The sequence below is a fragment of the Rhinatrema bivittatum genome, chromosome 2, assembly GCF_901001135.1.
Source record: "Rhinatrema bivittatum chromosome 2, aRhiBiv1.1, whole genome shotgun sequence".
Taxonomy (NCBI): Eukaryota; Metazoa; Chordata; class Amphibia; order Gymnophiona; family Rhinatrematidae; genus Rhinatrema; species Rhinatrema bivittatum.
In genome coordinates this window covers 284,114,344-284,138,949 of record NC_042616.1, presented here as the reverse complement: position 1 = coordinate 284,138,949, position 24,606 = coordinate 284,114,344, and positions in this window count along the sequence as shown.

Below are 24,606 nucleotides of genomic sequence, written 5' to 3'. Positions count from 1 at the left end.
ACTGTTGCGTCCATCGCTGCTCGATGCCCTCATTCCGCCCCTCCTAACCACTGTGGTGACTCCCTCTGGGCCTGATGGACGGTTTGCTGCTGCGGCATCTTCTTGCCGCCTTCCTCCGGCGTCCCTGGAGTGGCACAACGCTGTGGATCCGCCATGTTCCTGATGATGTAGGGTGCGCGCGCGCTCCGAATGATGTACCAGCAAGGGCGCGAACCTCGGGGGGCGTCCCCCTGAACTGACGTCATCCGCTTCCAATATAAAAGGTCTCAGTATTTGCTAATGAATCGAGTTAGCAAGGATTCGTCCAAGCTACTCTGCCTCCTCGGACTTACCAGGGGAACCCGTTCCTCAGGGGCCTCACTCTCTTTTCTCTATTTCAGTTTGCCAATAGGAACCGGTACACGCTCCTCGAGGGCCCATGTTCCTGAACACTCTGAAGATTCTCTACTGCCTGGAAGCTATCGCTGCTACAAACAATTGTGAATTACCATCGCTCTCTCAGAGCTTTCCCTGGAAACAGGTACTCGCTCCTCAAGGGCCTAACCCTTTCCAGCTACTGAGCTTTTTAAAAACCTTATGTGAGATCTGTCATCCAGTTCTGGCTATGAGCACAGCATATCCTGTCTACTCACTATCTATAGTTTCTCTACAGCTCAGCAACCCTGGGATCGCTGTTCCAGTTCCTGAGGGACTTCAGCCCTGCTGGGCGTATCAGCTCACTACTGCCACCTCTGGTGGTTCTACTAAGCTGTCTAATAAAAGAATTATCTGTGTCTGTCTCCGTACTCAAACCTAGCCGGTGGTCCCTCTCAGGATATCCTCCTGGGGGCGCAGTCATCTGCCATTGGCCCAAGGATCCACCTATCTACATTCCTCTATAGCTGAGTTTCCTCTCCAAGCACTCCGCTGGTAACAGATGGCTATCCCTTCTCCACCAGGAGTCTTCAGCAACAGATTCATTACAGTTTGTTACTACTCACTCTACAGGAGCTGAGCATATCAGTTTACTAACTTCTCCTTTCTCAGGAGTAGATTATAACAGATTGCTAACTCCCTAGCATATCTTTAACAGATTGCTAACTCCTCCCCTTCATAGGAGTTTAACCATCACAGATAGCTAGCTCCTCCTTCCAGAGGAGCTCGCTCATAACAAGATCGCTAACTCCTCCTACCACAGGAGTAGATTCCTAACAGATTGCTAACTCCCTAGCAGGTTCATAACAAATACTAATGTGCACATTTCATATTAAAGTCCCAGAATGCCCATGTCCCACCCGTGCCCTGCCCAGACCACGCCCATCCCATGCCCCTTTTTGCAACTTCTGATTTATGTGCGTACCAGGAGGTATGTGCGTATTCGGGCACCTTTTAAAGTCTGCACGGCGTGCACCACTGGACATACTCACGTATCTTATGGTTTTGGCACACACCGGACTTTTAAAATTTACCTTTAAGGCTGTTTTAGGCAGAATGGAGTAGTTTGCCAACTCCAGTTGCTTCAATCAAGTGCTATAAGGCCTCAGAACACAGAGTAAAAATGAGGGATGTGCATTCATTCAAAGCAAACATGGAAAATGGGACGAATTAGCAGATTTTTGTTTTGTATTAAACAAAATGGACTTGACCCCCCAAAAAAACCCCAAAAATGTTTAGTTTTCATTTGTTTCCATTAAGTATACAAATATTTGCTAATTTGTGCATTATCTCTAAATAGCATGCATTATTTTCAAATACTTTGCCAAAATCAAAATAAAACTAAAAGAACAAAAAAATTGAAAATATCTGAAAACAAAAACTTAAAAACAACCCATAAAATATGAAAACATAAACATATTTTTTAGTCATGTACATCCCTACTAAGGGGTAGTTTTTAAACCTGCATGAGTGCATCCATGTGCGCCTGCTACCCGGCGTGCAGACATGGACACGCAATTTTATAATATGTGCACAGGCAATTGTGCACATTGGGGCGGATTTTCAGAGCCCTGCTCGCGTAAATCCGCCCAAAACCGGGCGGATTTACGCGAGCAGGGCCCTGCGCGCCGGGAAGCCTATTTTACATAGGCCTCCCGGCGCGCGCAGAGCCCCGGGACTCGCGTAAGTCCCGGGGTTCTCGGAGGGGGCGTGTCGGGGGCGTGTCGGGGCGGGCCCGGTCGTCGCGGCGTTCCGGGGGGCGTGTCAGCAGCGTTTTGGGGGCGGGTACGGGGCGTGGCTACGGCCCGGGGGCGTGGCCGCGCCCTCCGTACCCGCCCCCAGGTCGCGGCCCGGCGCGCAACAGGCCCGCTGGCGCGCGGGGATTTACGTCTCCCTCCGGGAGGCGTAAATCCCCCGACAAAGGTAAGGGGGGGGGTTGTAGACAGGGCAGGGTGGGTGGGTTAGGTAGGGGAAGGGAGGGTAAGGTGAGGGGAGGGCAAGGAAAGTTCCCTCCGAGGCCGCTCCGATTTCGGAGCGGCCTTGGAGGGAACGGGGGGAGGCAGCGCGGCTCGGCGCGCGCAGGCTATACAAAATCGATAGCCTTGCGCGCGCCGATCCAGGATTTTAGTGGATACGCGCGGCTCCGCGCGTATCTACTAAAATCCAGCGTACTTTTGCTTGAGTCTGATGCGCAAGCAAAAGTAGGCTGATCGCGCTCTTTTAAAATCTACCCCATTGCATGTACCGAACCTGCGCCAGGCCGTGCTGCCTTCCCCCATTTCCTATCCCCCCACTCCACCTTCCCTTCCCTTCCCCTACCTCCCCCGCCTTTTCCCCCCTAACTTTTTCTTTTTTAAGCTTCTATTCCAAAACTTACTTCAGCCCTGGTGCTGAAGTAAATTCGGCACGCGATCCCCGGCCCAGCAGCCGTGCAGAGGCCTCTGGCCACGCCCCTGCCCTGCCCCTGGACCGGCCTGCCCATGCCCTGCCCCCTTCCCGCCCTTCTTTGCAAGTCCCGGGACCTACATGCGTCCTGGGGCTTTACACGTGTTGCTGGGCCTTTTGAAAACAGGTCCGGCGCACGTAACCCCCCCCCCCCCCCCCTCTGCATTTACGCATGTAGGGCTTTTAAAATCTGGCCCCTAAGAATTTCATCTTTATTCCTAGTGGAAAAACAACATTACATAACATTGAACGGGACCATTAAAACCCTATCGGCCAACCTAAGTGGTGTGCTATCAATTGTACACAGGTGACAATGGTACTATTTTGTGAAAGGGAAAAAGTGAAATACAATTAGAAGTGCTTCTTTCCCGAAATGGGCAATTAGTTATTGTGTCTAGCAGAGAATTCCAAGTTGATGGGCAAGTAACCAGGATCTTGCCATGATGCTTATATAATGTATCACCTCACCCTCTTTCAGCAATTTGAGAAATGAGAAGAATAGGGATGTGAATCGTTTTAGGACGATTAAAATTATCGTCCGATAATTTTAATATCGTCTTAAACCGTTATGGAACACAATACAATAGAGATTCTAACGATTTATCGTTATAAATCGTTAGAATCGTGAGCCGGCACACTAAAACCCCCTAAAACCCACCCCCGACCCTTTAAATTAAATCCCCCACCCTCCCGAACCCCCCCCAAATGAGTTAAATAACCTGCGGGTCCAGCGGCGGTCCGGAACGGCAGCGGTCCGGAACGGGCTCCTGCTCCTCAATCTTGTTGTCTTCAGCCGGCGCCATTTTCCAAAATGTCGGCGAAAAATGGCGGCGGCCATAGACGAACACGATTGGACGGCAGGAGGTCCTTCCGGACCCCCGCTGGACTTTTGGCAAGTCTCGTGGGGGTCAGGAGGCCCCCCACAAGCTGGCCAAAAGTTCCTGGAGGTCCAGCGGGGGTCAGGGAGAGATTTCCCGCCGCGAATCGTTTTCGTACGGAAAATGGCGCCGGCAGGAGATCGACTGCAGGAGGTCGTTCAGCGAGGGTTCCGGCGCCTCGCTGAACGACCTCCTGCAGTCGATCTCCTGCCGGCACCATTTTCCGTACGAAACGATTCGCGGCGGGAAATCGCTCCCTGACCCCCGCTGGACCTCCAGGAACTTTTGGCCAGCTTGTGGGGGGCCTCCTGACCCCCACGAGACTTGCCAAAAGTCCAGCGGGGGTCCGGAAGGACCTCCTGCCGTCCAATCGTGTTCGTCTATGGCCGCCGCCATTTTTCGCCGCCATTTTGGAAAATGGCGCCGGCTGAAGACAACAAGATTGAGGAGCAGGAGCCCGTTCCGTACCGCTGCCGTTCCGGACCGCCGCTGGACCCGCAGGTTATTTAAGTCATTTGGGGGGGGTTCGGGAGGGTGGGGGATTTAATTTAAAGGGTCGGGGGTGGGTTTTAGGGGGTTTTAATGTGCCGGTTTTGCGATTTTTCGATTTTTAGATTTTTCACGATTTTTCACGATATTTTACCCCCCCAAACGGCAACAATACGATTCCCTCCCCCTCCCAGCCGAAATCGATCGTTAAGACGATCGAGGACACGATTCACATCCCTAGAGAAGAATATTAGTGGGAAAAATACTGCCCTCATTAATTCTTACAGGTAGATATTAAAAGCCCTGCATGCATCAAAAGTGGAAGGGAAGATGCGCACAGACGTTGGGCCGGGATGCTGAGCGACTTTTATAAGCCACCCATTGACACGCAGATTTCCCACTGCACGCACAAGTGAAGAGTTTCTAATAAGGGGCATAGAGTAAGCATGGTCTGGTCATGGTATGGGCATGTCAGGGCTGGCCAAAAAATGCGTGCGCAAATATACAGGCACAGGCGCGTGCCTGGCTCCCCTGCTGCATTAATTTACTTCTGCTTTGGAGGAAGTGTAAGTAGTAAAATAAAATTTTAGGCTAGGGAGCAGGGTTTTAGGGGTTGGAGTTAACAGGGGGAAGGGCGGCTATAAAATTAGGTGTGTGTGTGTGGTGGGGGGGCTTGCAAGTTCTATCCCTAAACTGGGTAAACTGGTATAGCGTCGGCGTGCATCCCTTGTTAAATTTCCTTGATTTACGTGCTAGACGCGGGATTTGCGCACACATGTGCGCGACCATTTAAAATTGTGTGCACATGCACACGCATTCTATTTTATAACACGTGCGCATTATAAAATGGCCACATTGCCCGCATCGCCGTTAAAAAGTTACCATCCCCATGTATCCTCTCATACAAAACTTTTTAAAGTGATAGGAGAACTCTGGCAGCCTCCACATATAGGTGCAATTAGAAATCTATCCTTTGCAGCTTCATGCTCATTATTCACAAAATCCACACTATCAGTAATATTGTATGTAGATGTCCATTTCATTAAACTTAGGCATGTGTCAGTCTACAGTACATATTTACTAGGATGAACAGAGGCAAAAAATGTGTTTATGTTTTGTTCTTTTGTATTTCAGGTGGTTTTTCAGTTTTCATCTTTGTGGGATTTTTTTTTTTCATTCATTCAAATTCATTTTTTGGCAAGTAGCATGCACTATTTGCCCAAAAATTAATTTGTATACAAATCTTTTTTTTTTTTAATTGTTTTATTTAAGCAAGCTAAAAATGGGCTCATTCATCCCATTTAAATATTTATTTCAAATGAATGCACATCCTAATGTTTACATTAAGAGGTCATGCAGACTAGGCAACAGGTATATGTTAACCCTTTTGTGCTGTCTCATAGGTGACTCAGACCACCAGTATTTAAAGTAAGCTTTGATAGGGTCTGAGATGTGGGAACAGGGTCCTGGGAAAACAAATTTTTGTCAATGGATGGAGCTTCTTAACTGGAGGAAAGGGTCTCAGAAAACTTTACACTTAATTTTGTTTTTTCAGTCGTTCAATGCATAGAATGGGGATTGGGAGAGATGGCTCCCTAGGTATTTTTAAACCCTCCAGTGGGGGGTGCTTGTAGCCCCTTTAAAACATTATAGGTTCAGGATGTGGGCTGCCATAGCGAATTGCCATGGCCAGGAACATATCAAGCTCTCAGCCATGGCAACACATAGCAAACTATCAACGGATCATGCGGTATTTTTCATGCAGTAAATACACCACATTTTACTACATAAGCCCTACGGTAATTTATAGTTTTAAAAAAAATCTGTATTTGGTGAAGAATCTTTCGTTGACAAACACAGTATTTAATATTTACAACTAACAAAATATTCAACAAATACTTATTATTCAGTGACAAATATGCTTTCAGACCATGTACATCAACAGTCAACACAATAGTGAAGTGTTGTTGCAAACCATGTGGCATATCCTAATTGGTTTGCAGATAACCTGCTACTACACTACACTGTGTGATACAAAATAGTATAAAAACCATGAAGCTAATATACAAACAAAATAATATGCAGAGATGGGGGAGGGACTACTGTCAGAGAATTAAATTAATGAATTAGATCTGTTTTTAATTAGACATTTTGAAGGCAATTTGTAAACTCCCTGCAGATACATTTTACCTGTGGGACTACAGACTGATTTTCAGAGGGAAACGTCTCATGGAGCTTCCCTTTAACAGTGCAGGCTAGTGCATACACCATGAATGCAACGTATCAAATATGCTTTCCCTCCCCCACCCTAACCCTGTCACTTTAATTTCTGTATGTAAATTATGTGTATACTTAACACAGCATTCATTATTTTTACCCGCATTGTATGGGTGGAGGATGGAAGGAACTGTCAATTGGACTTTTTATGTGGGTAAATGCATGTTTAACAGTGCAACGTTTTCCAAATTACCATCCTCCTCATAACATATTGTTATAGCATGGAAATATTCAAAAAGTCACTGTCTCTTCTGGCAGTTATTTATAAATTGATTTGATCTTCATGAAATTTTTTGCATTAAATGCACTCTCTTTTTTTTGTTGATTTTGTAGTTTTAAATAAAAGTAATAATGAGATTGCGTGGGGAAGGCCAAGTTCATATGACAAACCTTAGACAGTAGCTTTTAAACTGATGCGCGACCACACGGTGTATGTTCATTGACCTGCACCCAGGGACGCGGTCATTTTAAAACATACGCACATATATCCGCACATGTGCACCCAGTTTTAAGTGGGTATGTGCCTACACGACCAAATCCAGCTTCTATCATGTAAGTGGGAGAATTTTAAAAGGCAATTATGCCAACGCCATTGCCAGTTTTTCCAGATTGTTCCCAGTTTGCCCAGTTAAGGGACAGGACTTCCAACTGCACTCTCCCCCCGCCCCATTTTAATAGCCTCCCTTCACCCCTGTTAGTACCAACCTTTAAAATCCTGCTGATCTGCCTAAATCATTTTGTTTTACTACTTACACGCCATCCACAGCAGAAGTAAAGTTACACAGCAGGGGACCCAGCCGCCCACCAGTGCACTTTAAGTATTTACGCATACATTTCAGGCTAAAATCCCACAACATGCATATCCAGCTGAGACTACGTCCATGCCCTCAACCCCTTTCTGGAAATCTTTCATTTGTGCCTCAGTGGCACGTACGCGTGCATCCTGGCAGCTTTTCAAAATCCACTCAGCACTAGTAGGGATGTGCGAAGCCCGAAAATTTAAAAAAATGGTGTTCATTCTAGAGTATACTATCAAAACATAGAGAGCTCCTTTCACAATATCTATCAATGAACAGGGATGGCTGCTGCGTGAAGCGAGGAAAGCGAGGGCACCCCACCCCCAGGCACAAACACAGGTCAAATCACTAAGGGTTCCCACTTCAAGTCTGACCCTTTCGGTGATTTGAAATGCTGGGAATTGGGACGGAGAGGTCAGGGTTCCCAAAGAGGTGCGGATGAAGCATCAGCAATAGAAAGCTGGCAACCCTGCCAGACTCCTGAAAATACTACCACCTGCCTTCCACCCTTCTCCAACATCTGCCCCCCCCCCCCCAAGATTGTGAGAGATAAGTGAATGGTGAGGTGTATTTTTTCAGGGCACAGCAAGGGTATTAGGTACCGAAGGCAAATCACTTCCCTAACCCAGAAATGGGGATTTTGCATGAAAAAGGACATTCAAAATATAGTCCTAGAGAAAAAATCATCACTTTTAACAAAATATATATTATATTTGTATGCGCTGCTGTGGTGCCAGCCAGAAAGCCTTGCAAAAATACATCTGAATTATATAGTATCAGGCCTAATGTAAAGCTTGTTTAATGTGGGCTTGACTTTCAGAAAGCCACGAATAAACGGATTTACCAATTAGTAATCCTCCCATGCCAAAACAGCACTAAGTGCCAACATTTAAACAGTAACAATCCTACCTATGAAAAGGCAACACTATTATTATTAGAGCAGGCCCTATAATAGTACCAATGCACCTTCTTTTAGGAAAACAGAACAAGCTAGGCTGCTATAGATCCTTACACAGAAAATACATGCCAGCAGAATACCTCACCACAGTCATACCTGCAGAACACAGACAGACCCTCACCAAATACTGAATAAAGAGACAAAGTATAAATAGAAACATGCAGAGAAAAGCTGAATAAGAAATCACAAAGCAGAATCTGTAAGCAGCACAACAATGGAATAATGCAGGCATCCAGGACCTCACTCGCTCACATCCGTCCTTTCACAATACCAATAATCAAACAGACAACAACTTTGGGTTAACAAGGCTGCAGCTTTAATAACCTGGAGGCCCGAGCCCCCTTTTTATTAACAATACAATTTCAACCAACAATTTTCCAATCGTCCGCTGCTGTGCCAGCAAAACGATTCATTCCAGCCTCGCGGCTCGCTCTTTGGCCCCCGCACCGAGTTCAGACTCCCACCACCTGCCAGCAAAGGAGCCAACCCAGTGGGCCTCCGCCACCAACCAGCAAGAAACCAGGCCTGCCAACTGACTCCCGCCACCTGCCTGCAAGGAGTCCGCAACCAACAACTTCCAGTTGTCCTTCATTTCCAATTGCCATGTATATCCCCCTTTAACAGGTAACCAGTGTATTAAGCATAACAGGATCAGGCCATCCGCTGCGACAGATAACTCGCGCACACAACAAGAACAATAACAATAAGGGCGGGTGGGAGGGAAAACAGCTGTATACGCTCCCGGAGCGGCGCACCGAAAATGTCGGCCTCGTCACTCTGCTCAGGGTCTGCCCTAGGGAACTGCCCACTGCTATTGGTCAGCCAATCCTGACCTGCCAGCACTGGAACCCTCGGCTCGCTCCACCTATCCTCTTCGCTCCTCGTGCCCTTCGTCCCTGACTTTCCTCCAACCCACTGACCCTAAACTGACCTCCCTCTCCCCTCCCCCCCCCGGGGGCGGTCTCCCCTCGGACCAGGCCAGCTCCCTGAGTGGGCCTGGGCCTACATTACTTTGGCCTGCTGGTCATTACGACCGACAGACCTCCCAAAACGGAAACAAACATTCTTGATAAAACAAAATCAAGAAATATAAAACATAACAGTAAACCATACTAATAAAAAGAATATTTTAAATCAGCTGACAAATGTAATAATATCCAATAATTAAACTCATAAAAATGCTTACAGATTATTCTGATAATATTTTTTAGATATGCACAGCTGAGCCCACCTCTGCTGGAACACTCTGCCATCCATCCACTAGGGAGTTGCAGAGGGACGCCATACGTTGCATTCGTGATTCGGATTCGTCGGGGAGCAGATACGTTGCATTTGGCCTTATGGTGCCCCGATGCGTTAATACGGCTATTTCTATTCGTGTCCCAGCTAAAATTAAAATTAACTACAACCCCCCATCCTCCTGACCCCCCAAGACTTACCAAAACTCCCTGGTGGTCCAGCGGAGGGTCCGGGACCCATCCCCTGCACTCTTACACCCTCGGTGCCGGTTTCATCATGGCGCCAATAGCCTTTGTCACAGGGGCTACCGGTGCCATTGGTCAGCCCCTGTCACGTGGTCATCGGCACCATCTTGTGCTCCTACTATGTGACAAGGGCTGACCAATGGCACCGGTAGCCCCTGTGACATAGCATGGGCAAAGGCTATCGGCGCCATTTTGAGTACTGGCATCGGACGGCCGGAGTGCAGGAGGTCGCTCCGGGACCCCCGTTGGACCCCCAGGGACTTTTGGCCAGCTTGGGGGGGCCTCCTGACCCCCACAAGACTTGCCAAAAGTCCAGCGAGGGTCCGGGAGCGACCTCCTGCATGTCGGCCGTCCGATGCCAATACTCAAAATGGCGCCGATCGCCTTTGCCCTCACTATGTCACAGGTACCGACGGTCGGCCCCTGTGACATAGTGAGGGCAAAGGCGATCAGCTGCCAGTATTCAAAATGGCACCATTCGCCTTTGCACTCACTAAGTCACAGGGGCCGACTCTCAGTACCTGTGACATAGTGAGGGCAAAGGCTATCGGCGCCATTTTGAGTATTGGCATCGGACGGCCGACGTGCAGGAGGTCACTCCCGGACCCCTGCTGGACTTTTGGCAAGTCTTGTGGGGGTCAGGAGGCCCCCCCAAGCTGGCCAAAAGTCCCTGGGGGTCCAACGGGGGTCCCGGAGCGATCTCCTGCACTCCAGCCGTCCGATGCCAGTACTCAAAATGGCGCCGATAGCCTTTGCCCATACTATGTCACAGGGGCTACCGGTGCCATTGGTCAGCCCTTGTCACATGGTAGGAGCACAAGATGGCGCCGATGACCATGTGACAGGGGCTGACCAATGGCACCGGTAGCCCCTGTGACAAAGGCTATCGGCGCCATGATGAAACCGGCACCGAGGGTATGAGAGTGCAGTGGATGGGTCCCGGACCCCCGCTGGACCACCAGGGAGTTTTGGTAAGTCTTGGGGGGTCAGGAGGGTGGGGGTTGTAGTTAATTTTAATTTTAGCTGGGACACGAATAGAAATAGCCGTATTAATGCATCAGGGCACCATACGATCGAATGCAATGTATCTGCTCCCCAACGAATCCGAATCACGAATGCAATGTATGGCGTCCCTCTGCACATCCCTAGTGGATGGATGGCAGAGTGTTCCAGCAGAGGTGGGCTCAGCTGTGCATATCTAAAAAATATTATCAGAATTCAAAAAGCCATGAGCAAGAAGAGAGAAACCTGAATGCGTAGGAAAGAAGGGAATAAGCTGATGATCATGTGGGAACAGGGGTGTTACAGAAAATGAGCAACCTTGATTGCCTTTACTGTCAATTCCTGTGTTTTAGTATTTTCTATCTATCTGATCAGGGCATAAGCAATTACAATGAAATCCGGCAAATGTTTCCAGCTAGTATGAATATCACATAGATTTGACATCAATGCTATGTATATGGTGGATTCTATTTGGCATACACAGTAGGTGCTTTTAGATGTCAGAAGTCCTTTGTTGAAGGTTATTCTTAAGCACTATTTTCAATACATGGCATAGTCTTAGATGATCATATTACATTTTTATTTTTTCCGAGTACTTTCAATGCCAAAAGTGTTCCCATAGAGATATCATATATTTTAAAATGATTCAGTAAAGGTGTGCTAATACTTTGACACAGAGCTGGTTTTTCCCTTTGAATGAGAGACAATATCACAGCACTCCTAGGGAACACTGCTTTTTACTTTTGGCTCAGAATGATCCACTGCAGTTTCAGCATGTTGTGTTTCTTTGTAAATATTTCCAAATCTTGGGTGAGTATGGCCAAAAAGATTTTGTCTATCATCTGCAACTGATAGAGAATAGCAGATGCAAAAGCTTTCAAAAGCAAGCCAGCCAGAAAAAAAAGATTTGAGAGAGAAGATTTTCAAGACCCAGAAATATATGAAATGATTAACATATCTTAAGCTCTAGAGAAAGTTCACAAATTGTAAAATGCATGCAAATGATATTTTGCACTTCTACTAAGGAAGCTCTTGTATTACCTTTGGTTGTTATAGCATAGGATGCTTCCCACCCATCTTCCTCCTGTGTATGATTTTGATAGCCTGGAATGTACTAATCGACACCTTTGTAAGGCCCCAGGAAACCACCACATCTATGAACTTTTCTAGAAATATTGTAGACCTATTTGTCAGCTCCCTTCAGCTGTCTCTTTTGCAGCTTTGCAATGGACTGTTACAATGACTATGAGTGGTAAAAATGATTATCTTGATGCCTCATGAAGACTGACATGACAGGCAATATGTTGACATGTGACTATCACTCAAAGAAAAGGTGCATTGCCTTCCTTCAGAGAAGTTTGTGTAACTTCAGAATATCTGTTGAAATGTATCCGTTCCAGCAAGATTCAGAAAAGGAATGGAGAAAGTGTACAACATTGTTTACTTTCCTTTTTTGTTTTACCTAAGAGAAGTGTCCTTCCCTGCCTGCCTAAGACTGTTATTTATATGGACTATGACTTGAAAAAGAGATGATAACTAATTGGTAGCCCAGAGTAGACCAGTAGCTGAGCGGTTAATGCAGCAAGCTGAAAACCATGGAAAGCAGAGTACAAATCCCATTTTGGTTCTTATGGACTTGGGCAAGTTACTTCACCTTCCATTGTCTCAGATTCAGCCTTAGGGGGTCCTTTATCAAGCTGTATTATTTTACTGGGGAGGGGGAGGGCTTTCCTGCGATATTTTCTCCCTCTCCTGGAAAATACCACAGCAGTTTCCTCGCGATATTTTTAATCACGGAAACAAATCTGTGATAAAATCATATCACTGGGAAAGACTAATGCGCAATAGTGGCCAACTTCCACCTGGGGCCGCCATCATCTTAAAGAGCCACGCAGAGAGGAAAAATCCTCCATCCCAATGAGTCAACCCCCTCCCCCCCCACAGGTTCAGAATAGATTCCCGCCCACACCCCCAGCCACCCACTGAGGCAGCCCAGCAGGCACAAAGTTAAAAAATGGGAAAAATAATAGTGCGGTGACGATCCACCCCCCCATTTCCAAACCCCTCCCCTTGCTCAAAAATTGCCCTAACCAATTACCCCTCCGTACAAAGCTCCCCACATTCTGCCAGTACCTGACCCAAGATACAATAAACACCCTGGTGGTCTAGAGACTCCTTTCCAATCCCTTGAACCCCCCTTTCCTAAATGACAACACCCTGGTAATCCCGTGGGGGCACGAAGCGGCCCCTAGCTCCAAGCTGCGTAAAGCCCTTTTCCAAATCGGCACTGACCAGCCTTCGCTCCTGTCATGTGATGGGGCAAAGGCAGCTCAGGGCCATTTTTGAAAATGGCATTAACTGGCCTGGAGCTAGAACGAACTCCGGGCTGCCAGTAGACACGAAAGACTATTTCTAAAAGTATGTGGGATTCCAGAGGGTGGGCCATTTGACTCTCAGGGATTTCTTTCATAGAAGAGAATGGGGGTGGGTGGCTATTAGACTACCAAGGGGGGGGGGAGGGGGGGTCTGAGAGGTGGTGGGGAGATAGGATGCCTGGGGGTTGGGTTAGAACCAGGGAGGTTGAACCTGGTGGGATGTATTCAGAAAGGGGAGGCATTTGGGTAGGAGGGGTGGTGTTGCCACATGATTTTAAACTTTTTTTTTCTTCTAATCCACTTCTAGAATTGGCAGAGGTCTTCCAAGACCCTCGAGGAGGCATGCACATTTGGGGGAGGGCTGGGTTAGGGCTGATGTTGGCCCTTTTAGAAGGGATGCCTGTTAGTATTCCAATGCCCCTAGGACCAGTTAGCTACACCTCCTAAAAAAAAAAAAAAGGCTAAAATAATGCAGTTTCCCATTTTTTGGCAAGCCATTTTATTTTTTTGAACAGGACTATCTCTATGCATTAGATGCTTTGCATGCATTATTTATTTTTATGCATGCAAATGCATGCAAAGCTGCTAATTTCAATGGTAGATTTTTTTAACTAAATATCATGCGATATCATGTAATATTGCCGTGATATTTGATTATGACATAATAAACAGATTTTTGCCTGCAGTAAATGCTTTCACACATTAATAACTTATTATTGCAGCTTAATAAATGTACCCTTTAGAGTGGAAGTCCTGTGAGGACAGAAAAGTACATACTGTACCTTTATGTAGCTTATGATGAGCTACTAACAAGAAACATGAACTAAATATAAATGAATAAAGAAAGATTTGGTGCAAGAGGGGAAAAACATCCTTGTCAAAAATAAAAGACCAGTTCTGAACATCAGCTTCCATATCAGATTTCTTTTAGGAGGAGATCTTGGTATCAGTGGATAATGGTTTTGAGACCTTTGAAATGGCTAAAACAGCCTTGTCTCTAGAATAAAAAAAAGACATTGTGCCTGCCTGCACCAGATTCAGAACATGTACATAAAAAACGTTGGTTGCAGATACTAATCATAATACAATCCTTAACTTGCAATCCCTGAATAATGTATAAAAATGTCACCTTTCTAAATCGATCAGGAGGGTATAGCTATTGTTACCTAAACTTTGCTAAACTGCTGATTTTGGGGTAGATTTTAAAAGAAGCATGTAAGCGTACATGTGCGCATGCTACACGGCGTGCGCACATGGATGCCCAATTTTATAACATGCATGCACAGGTGCGCGCATGTTATAAAATCGGGGGTCAGCATGCGTAAGGGGGTACATACTAGTGCATCTTGCACCGATGCCCGCAGCCTTTCCCATGCTCCTTTCCCCCTACTCTATCCTTCCTACCCTTTCCCATAACCTTCCCATTCCCTAGCCCTATTCTAACCCCCCCCAACCTTTATCCTACCTCTTGCACCTGCCTCTGGCGGAGGCCTCTGGCCCCACCCTCTCAACCTCCCCGCCCCCACCCCTTTTTCAAAGCCCCAGGATTTAGACATGTCCCAAAGATTTCCGCATGTCTCCGGGCCTTTATAAAATAGCCCGGCGCGTATAACCCCCCTACACGTGTAAATCCTATGGACTTACACACGTAGGGCTTTGAAAATCTAGCCCTTTAAAAATATCTCTCATATTTCAGGGATTATGATGTTGAGCATGAGATGTGGATTTGCAGACTGGTCTGTAACTCCTATGTTTCTATGTTTTAGGCTCTCTCAAGTTTTTTTATTTTATACTGGATAAATTAACCATCTAGACTTTACAATTTGCTTGTTATAAAAAAAAATATGAGACTTAAAAAAGAGAATTTGCTAAGGGTTTTTCTCTATTTTGTGTTTGTACTGAATAGTCAAATATGTTTTGCTTGGTACTACTCTGCAGTCTCCAAATAGAAAAAGTACTTTCTTTTTAAATATATTTTATTTATTAATTTGCACATAGCTCTCATTAAGTATAAAGCTTTATGTGTAATATTTTTCTGTTATCAGTTTCTCATATTTTGTCCACTCATGTGTATTATAAAAGTCCTCTAAAATAGAGCAATTAATTTTTCTTAGCACAAGCATATGTGTTAATTAAAAGTCATACCTAGGGGGTATCAACTTCTTAATGCCAAAATGGTTTTGAAATATTCACCAAAGTAGCCATTCTACTGTAAAGGAAACAGTATCAAAAGTTAATATTTTGTGAAAGAAACATTCTGTCCTCACTAGAGTTGAGTCTAAAAACAACAGATTATTAATAGCCTCTCCTCCTCTGATAGTTTGCCTTAAGCTTTCATATTCCAAAATAAAATGCATTGGAGCTTAATGAAAATGTTGTTTTTTTGCTGCCATTGTATAAGTGCTAGCTATTTATGAGGGATTTGTATGTTCTGGTAGTTTCTTCCCTCTTCCTTTGGACTTTCAGCTCAATCACAACTAGCCTATATTGGGCCAGGCAGCATAAACCTTCTTTTGAAACTTCCTAGATTCCCCCCTCCCCCTCTATTTTATAGCCCTCTGTCAAATTAGTCCAGCCAATATAGCAACATTCCTTAGTCAGATGCCACAAACTGTGGTTCTCTCAGAACCCTGGCTAATGTAGGCTCTGAGTCTGGCAACTAGCTGTCACCATTGAGTGATGGCTGAGACAAACTACCTCCGCGTTCAGCCTATTTTATACAATGCGAGCATATACATGATGATGAGTGTGCCTGCACAGAAAACCAATATGGAGAATGGTAACCGACCCAGCATGCTCTGCTCTCTTAGCCTATGTGACCTCAAAGTGACTTGCTGAGCATGACTTGCAGAATTCCCCGGATATTTGTATAGGCAGTTAAGCTGGCTCCATACGGTGATGACTAATCATCATAGGGTCACACAAAGCAGAAGCCAACGGTGGGAACTTCAGGTTATATGGACACTATAGAGGCAATCTTTCTCAGGGGTTTCTATAAAACACAGCCACAGATGTGTTAATTAACCTGACCAGCAAGATTCTAACAGAACAAAAGACTATCCAAAGAGTGATGGTAAATGGGCCCCACCTTGGAGAAATACTCAGGGGTAGCTAGGGATGATTTTATCATGCTGTTGACATGACGACAACCAATGAATCCAAATTATAGCAGGTCAAGAATTTTGTGTTTTTCAACCAAAGAAGAAAATTGTTAAAACACAATATTTTCCAAAACTTAGCAAGAATGGGTAAAGAAGAAATGGGTCTATAGTGTGTTGGCATGGAGGCATGCAGTCCAGGTTTCTTTTAATAATGGCCTAATAACAGTTTAAGACTGGAAGGTACATGTCCTTAACTCAAAGAAAGATTGACACTTTTACAAAGAGTAGGGATGATAAGATCTCTAGAACATTTGAGTGAAGGAACACTGCAAATATTAAGAGCACAATAAGGATTAAGTTTAGAAACAACTTGACCAATTTCAAAAGCAGAGGTAGAATCAAAATCAGACTATAATAGCAAGTGTACATCTAAATAAGTGGCATAAGGCAAGGAGGCTGACTGACAACTTGCTACTAAATTATGCACTTTAGATTTTAAGTAATCCCTAAACTCGTGACAGGACATAGAACATGCAGAGACTCCCAGAGTTTTATTGGATGTACCAGGATAATTAGAAAGTTTCTTGGCTAATCCAAACAGAATCTTTGGATCAAAACCAATCTCTTGAATTTGCTTGGAGAAATATTCTCTCTTGGATGAGGCAATTACATTTTTGTAGTCAGATATGAAAGGTTTATACTGAGTCAAACAAGAATTTGAAGATGTTTACGCCAGGCTCGCTGAATGCAGCATAATTCTCGCCATTTATCTCTAATTTGGAGAATAATCCATCGCCTATCCTCGTAAGTATATTACAAATGGGACAGCTTTAATCGGAGTGATATCATCTAACATTTCAGATAATATAGAACTCCAACAACACAAGCTTTTTATGCTATGAAGAGACAACTGAAAAATATAAAAAGCAGATTTATTTTCACAATCAAAACATGAGTTAGTTGGAGGTTTCTGACTAGTGCTTACAAAGTTGCATGTGTTTTAACTGTTTATTGGTATAGCACTGATATATATCTGAGGTTTTTTCCTCCTAGTACAGGCACAAATTATTTTGCATGTTTCACAAGCGCTGGTAGATTAGTGCTTTAGTAGAGAATTCTTTGTTTTTTTGTGGTATCATTGTCTTCATTTGCTTGTGTGGTTTGATTCATCAGTAAGTTGTGCATAGCACTTGCCACTGAGCCGTAGGATCGATCAATGCTAACTATTTTTTTATGTTCTGGACTCTGACCAAACATCATTATTAGTTTCTTAGTCCTTTGACAGCTTATTTGATTGTCTCATAGGTCTACACTCAAAAATCAACCAAGGGCTTTAGTCAGCTCATTAAACAAACCTTTCTTTCTGGTCCAGTGTAGGGAAATGAATAGTTACACAACCAGTCAAAAGCAGGAAACAAAATATTTTCCTGTATTGTGTTCTATTATCTCAAAGTAGATGGCAATTTTCTACTCGTTCAAAAGAAGGAAATTGCTAGATTAGTACTTAAATCTTCAGAGTCTACCTATAAATTGTTTCCTGGCCCTCATTGCCTTCCAGGTGGAGTTCACTGCATTTCTCAGTATCTGTCAGCGTCTCTGTTATTGTGGACTTCATTTTCCAAACTCTCGGTTAAGAGTATTTCATTCGGGAAGACAGATTTGAGAAATGTAGCACTTCAAACGCTGACACTGTACTCTCTGTCAGCAATCCAAAAGTCAGCAAGAGAGTTGAGCTCTAGCTTGGTGATTGGGTTTTTTTTTTTCAGATTTTTTTTTTAAATTGGACATATTTGTTTACTTCATCATTTGGAAAAGATCTACATCCATATTAATTTTGCTTATTGAACATTTTGTGTGTTTAATAGGGAATACAATATAAACCATCATTTTTTACCACTGTATTATTTAGGCATTTCATGGTCATTTAGAGTTTCCATTGTATAGATTTTCTGTATATGCACTTTGGAAGAGATATATAACCCCCTACAGAGCTCTAACTCTTACTTAATGAGAGTCATAGCTATTAAAATTTAAATTTCTATAGTCCTCAACAGAAAATGACACATGCATGCTTTCATAAGGTCACACATGATGCCATAGAAAATGTTGTCTTCAATATTCATTAACTGCATAACGTGATTAATTAAATGTAGCAGTTTCATTGCTTCTATAATGAGTTGTTAATGTGATGACCCTGCCTTTCTTCAATCTTTTCTGGGCCCATTGGGTCATGCCCGAAACCACCTGCTTTGGTCTCCAAACAGGGGTCAATTATTTATTATGGATATGCAGCATAGATGATAAAGAACTGAAGACAATGTAAAAAGAGAGCTATATTTCCCAGTCATTAATACCTGGAGTTTATATATAATCACATAAAATTACATAAACAAGCTGGGTGACCAAACAAAGTCTAAGCAGCTACCGATAGCTTCCAGTGTTTCCCCAATAACTGTGGCCATTGACTCTGCTCAACCCCTCAACTCCTGATTTCTTTTCCTCAGAGTTCTATCTCTTGAGATGATGTCTTCCTCTCTCCCACTCTGGGTTTCTTCTTCTCCAACTTTCTCCATCTTTGGCCTGCTCCTAGACTCTGTTTCCCAACAGCACCCAGTGCTCCATCCCTTCACTTTTGTATCATCCAGTGCAGAATCTGGAGTCCTGGCCCTACCACAACCTGTGATTCTAAGTCTCTTTTATTCTTAAGGTTATCTTCTTTCCCACTTCTTCACTTGGAGGGGCTTTATTGTTGCACCCTCTGTGGCCCTAGATGGCTGGAACTTATCCTTACTCTAATCATCCTTTTACTGTATGGCTTGCAAATCCCATCAGGGTTCATTTTATTAGCTGATGTCAATATTTAATCTTCAATTTTGTTGACTTGAATAATTTTTTTCTTCATGTAAGGCATAATAATGGAATCAAGAACTCCATAAATGAGAGTGAAAGAAACTCCAGTCTTAAATTCACTGTATCATTATCACATATGCTAGTAAAAAGTAGAATTTCTAGATACAAGTTGTTAACATAAGCGTGATTCTTTGTGAATCTGTATGTATACATTTGTTTAGATCTAAGCTTGGTGAGAGTGGAATGCATCTTTAATATGTTTGAAGGCTACATTTTAATTTAGATTATAACAAAAAAATAAGATTCACAGTGACAGAATAACAGTGTATGAATGCAATTGTAAATGTTTTTCTACTAAAAGGTTGATGTACTAAGTAGATCAGGCTTACATGCATAAAAACAAGCAAAGTGCCCTAAAATGCAAATAAATGTTGAAGATTCAGGCTTTTGTGGATTTTTACGCTTGCAGATTTTTATGCATGTTTCTTTCTATGTGTGAAGGCTTACACGTGTATGTTTACTCTTGGGAAATTTCATGCACATTCAAAATTAATAAACTGTTGTAACTGTAAAGCTCTGTCGATCATGGCAGCCATGCCATGGCCCACCCACACTCACCCTGAATGCCAACGATGGCCGCCGCCATGACTTGCCGTAGGCATGTGCGCACCTACAGTTCTATTGAAGGCCCTGCGGTACGAAAGCAGAGCAGCGCTGGCAGATGACATCAGAGCCGGATGGAGATTTAAACCCTAGCTGCATTCCTAGCCATACCATAGCAACAAGTCACCTGCTGTTCTATGCAGAGCATGTTGCCTCTTTGATACAGTGGGCTATGGAAATCTCAGAATCTCCAGGTCTGCCTAGTATATGCCCCCCCTAGCATTCTCGAACACAACCCCTCCCCCCTTATAGAGTTTATCTCCAACAACATCAACAGCGATGCCCCTGCCATTATCCTGAGGGATTTCAACCTCTATGTTGATGCCACCCCCCGCTCCACCTCATGTGAAGCCATCCTCAGCACACTCAAAGCCATCAGCTTTACCCAAGTTATCACCTCCCCCACGCACAAAGCAGGGCACACTCTGGACCTCCTCTGTCAACTCCAGCATTAGCCTACCCTCTAAACCACACTGTACCCCTGTCCCATGGTCCGATCACGCTATTGTCAAATCCTCCATCTCTATAAAGATACCCAAACCATCCAAATCCCCCTCCACCACATCTTTTGCCTACAGAAAATCCTGCCCCACTGAGGACCTTACTTCAGCCTTTGCCAGCTCTTCTCTGAAACTCAACTGCTCAACTCCAAACACAGCCCTAGACTCTTGGAGCCACATCACCTTAGATATTGCAAACAAACTGTGCCCTATCACCACACATAAAACTAAACTATCTGCAAAAAAACAAAACCCATGGTACTCCCCAGACCTCAAACTAATGAAACATGAGCTCAGGCAGAAAGAACGCACATGGCGTAAAGACCCATCCCCGCAAAAAGCATCCATATTCAAATCCTCACTACATCTCTACAGGCTAGCCACCCTTAAAGCCAAACGAGACTACTACGCCCTAAGAATCCACGATTACAAATATAATCCCAAAGCCCTCTTCACCTATGTTTCTTCCCTTACCAAACACACATCCCCCCCTATTCCTGACAGCGAAGCCAGCAGCAAATGTGAAGAACTGGGATGCTACTTTCATGACAAAATCGCAACCATCCTTCTCCGATTTCCCTCTACTCCCTCTTCGCTCCCAGCTGCTACAGGCACTGACCCACCCTCGTCCTCCTTTAACGACCTTGAACTCGTTTCTTCCACTGAAATCACATCTATCCTCAAAAAGATGAAACCTGAGACTCATCCATCAGACACTATCCCCACCAAAGCCCTCCTCACCATACCTGACATCATTTCCAAACCCATTGCAGATGTTATCAATTGCTCCCTCTCTTCAGGCATTGTCCCTGACCCACTCAAGCATGCTGTGGTCAAACCACTGCTCAAAAAACCTGCACTTGACCCCAAGGACCCCGCCAACTTTCGCCCTATCTCCAATCTCCCTTTCATCTCAAAAATCATAGAGAAGGTCGTCAACTCGCAACTTACAGAATTCCTTGAAACTCACAACCTTCTCCACCCCTCTCAATTTGGCTTCCGTAAACACCTCAACACTGAGACCCTCTTACTTTCCTTGACTGACTACTTACTCAGGGGAATGGATCAAGGTCACAGCTACCTTCTTGCTCTACTGGACATTTCAGCAGCTTTTGACACCATAAATCACACCCACCTCCTTGCCCGCCTAACCAACATTGGTCTTTCCGGCACAGCCCTTAAGTGGTTCTCATCCTACCTCGACAATAGGAAATTCACCGTGAAAATAGGCAATGCTGAGTCCTCCCACTATGCCCTCGCCCAAGGAGTCCCCCAAGGCTCCTCCCTCTCTTCTACCCTCTTTAACATTTACCTCACCCCCTTGTGCAAACTCTTATCAGAACTTGGCCTCAAATTGTTTCTCTACGCTGATGATGTGCAAATCATCATACCCATTCAAGGCTCCCTATCTGACACCCTTGAATCCTGGGGAAACCATCTCGCTGCCATCAACTCCTTACTTACCAACCTCCACCTTGCTCTAAACACTGCCAAAACTGAACTCCTCCTCATATCCCATCACCCCCCTACTAATCCCACACTCTCAATTGACTCTGCTATCAAGATTCCTCATGCACAGCCCTGCGCAAGGAACCTGGGGGTCCTAATCGACCAACAACTGAACTTCAAAAAACATATCAGTGCCATACTCAAAGAGGGTTTCTTCAAACTTAAAGTCTTAAAAAACCTGAAACCTCTCCTTCACGTTAGTGACTTCCACACTGTCATCCAGGCTACACTGGCATCCAAGATGGATTACTGTAACTCCCTCTTTCTTGGCCTACCCTACTCCTCCTTAAAGCCCATCCAAATGCTACAGAACACTGTAGCCAGAACCCTCTCCAACGCTCACAAATACGACCATATTTCCCCTATACTGAAGGACCTACACTGGCTCCCTATTCCCTCCCGCATCCTCTTTAAATCCCTGACCATTATACATAAAGCCTTATATTCCCATCACTCCAACTGGCTGGCAGATCCCCTCCAATTTACCTGCTCGAATCGACCGACAAGGACCACCAACAAAGGATCCCTCCATGTGCCATCCCTAAAGAAAGCACACCTCACAGCTACAAGGGATCGGGCGCTCTCCATTGCTGGACTTATGCACTGGAACTCACTCCCAACCCACCTCAGACTTGAACCTTGCATCACCAAATTCAGAGCCCAGCTCAAAACCTGGCTATTCAAACAAGCCTTTCCCCAACACCCTTGATGAATATTGAATTGTGATGGATCATGACCTGAATTTGACTATGACCTTGTTCATATGACATTATAGTTCACTTGTTGTTTGTTCCTATGCTTCTCTGCTCTCCTTATGGTTTTTTGTACCCCTTACCCTTACCCTGTTACTTGTAATTTCCGTTGCTTTTGTTCCATGTAAACCAAGGTGATGTTTCGACTAACATCGGTATAGAAGACTTTTAAATAAATAAATAAATAAATAAATAAATAAATACATACTGCCTTGTTCCTGCTCAACTCTGCCTGCCTTGCTCCGTTCTTGCCTTGCAATGACCTCCGTCATCCAGTCTGCCTTGCCTCATTCAGCCTGTCTTGCCTCGTTCCACCTTTCCCTTGTTCCAGCCTGGTTCCTGTCTGCCTTGCCCTGCTCCTGCCTTTATCTTGTCTTTCTTCTTCTGGACTGATATTCTGTGCTCTGACTTTGCCTGGAACCTGAAACCACTTTGTCTCTGCCTGCCTCAACTACTGCTTGGAACCTGATGCTGCTTGATCTCTACCTGCCCCGTGAGGAACTGCAGTTCCAGGCTAGACTCTAAATATGGAAACACAGAACAGTTGATCTTTATTGTACAACACGGTGACACTGCCCGGGAAGCAGACAGCAGTGGAAGGTGGCTCCAGCAGTAGTAGTCCAGGGATCCTCAGCAAAGAGGACCCATCTCACTCTTGAGTAGGTGAAGACAGCACGGTGAATAGGATCAAGTCCCCGATGTAAAGCGCTGAAGCTGTAGGTGAGATAGACTGATGGGTTAGTACGCACTGAAGCAGAAGCTGTATCTTTGGAAGTCCTGGAAGGCAGAAGTTGTGGAGTGGCAGGCACCAGATTAGGGAGAGCAGGCCCTCAAGGAGCGAGTACCTGGTATCCCAGGATAGGCACCTGAAAGAAAGCATAAGGGCTCCCGAGGAGCTGGTACCCAAGTTAAAGTAGAATTACCCCGAAGAGCGGAGAGAGCCTCCTGTGGCAGTTAGGAAGCGGCAGAGCAGCTTAGACCAGAGCAATTCCAATTCTTGCTAACTCAGTTTGTTAGCAAACGAAAAGCAGGCTAAATACCAGGATATGCTGACATCACTCAGAGGGGACGCCCCCGAGGTTCCCACCATGACGTGGTTAAAGACGTGGGTGGTGTGCGTGCGCACACTGTAAGAGGCCCTTAGGAAACATGGCGAATGCCGTCGACGTTGCCAATCCGGGGATGCTGGGGAGAGCGGCATGAAGATGTGGTGGCAGCCAACATCCCATGGCTTGAGGAGAGAGAAGGAAGAAAGGTAAGGCACAAAGGTCAAAGCCGTCTGAGACTGATGGACGTAACAGTATCCCCCTTCAAAGGGCCCCCTCCAGACCCCCTATCTGGTCTTGGTTTTTGAGGTTGCGATCGATGAAATTGTCAAAGCATCTCTTTGTCCATGATATTAGCCAATGGTTCCCAAGAGTTTTCTTCTGGTCCGTATCCCTCCCATGACAGGAGGAATTCCCAAACTCTGCCTCTCTTTCTAACATCAAGGATGGCATCTACCTTTTATTCAGTCTTCTTCTACATCAACAGGAGTTGGTTTAGGTGTCTTGGTGGAGAACTCGCTAAGAACAAGCAGTTTCAGCAGTGAAACATGGAAAGCATTATGAACCTTCATTGCTGGAGGAAGTATCAGACTATAGGTGAGAGAGCCCAACCATCGGAGAATAGGAAAGGGACCGACAATGCGTGGAACAAAGCAAGCAGATGGAAGCTTAAGTCTCAGATGTTTGGTAGAATGCTACACTTTATCACCAGGCTGGAATTCAGAAACCTTGCCATGGTGAGCATCATAGCCTTTCTTTGCTCTTTGACCTGCTTGTTGGAGCATCTCTTTAGTCTTTCTCCAGAGCTGCTGTATATCTTTGGCAGTAGATTGAGCTGCCGGGGACGACACAGAAAGTGGAAGTGGTAAAGGTGGTAATGGTTGTCGTCCATAGACCACTTCAAAAGGTATAGATCCAGTAGATGATAAGCACGGAGGAACTGTTTGAGAGTTATATTCATTCTCTCAGTTTGGCCATTCAACTGAGGATGGTACGCAGAGGTGAAGTCAAGTGTGATATCAAATTTCTTACACAAGGCTTTCCAGAACATAGCTGTAAATTGAGC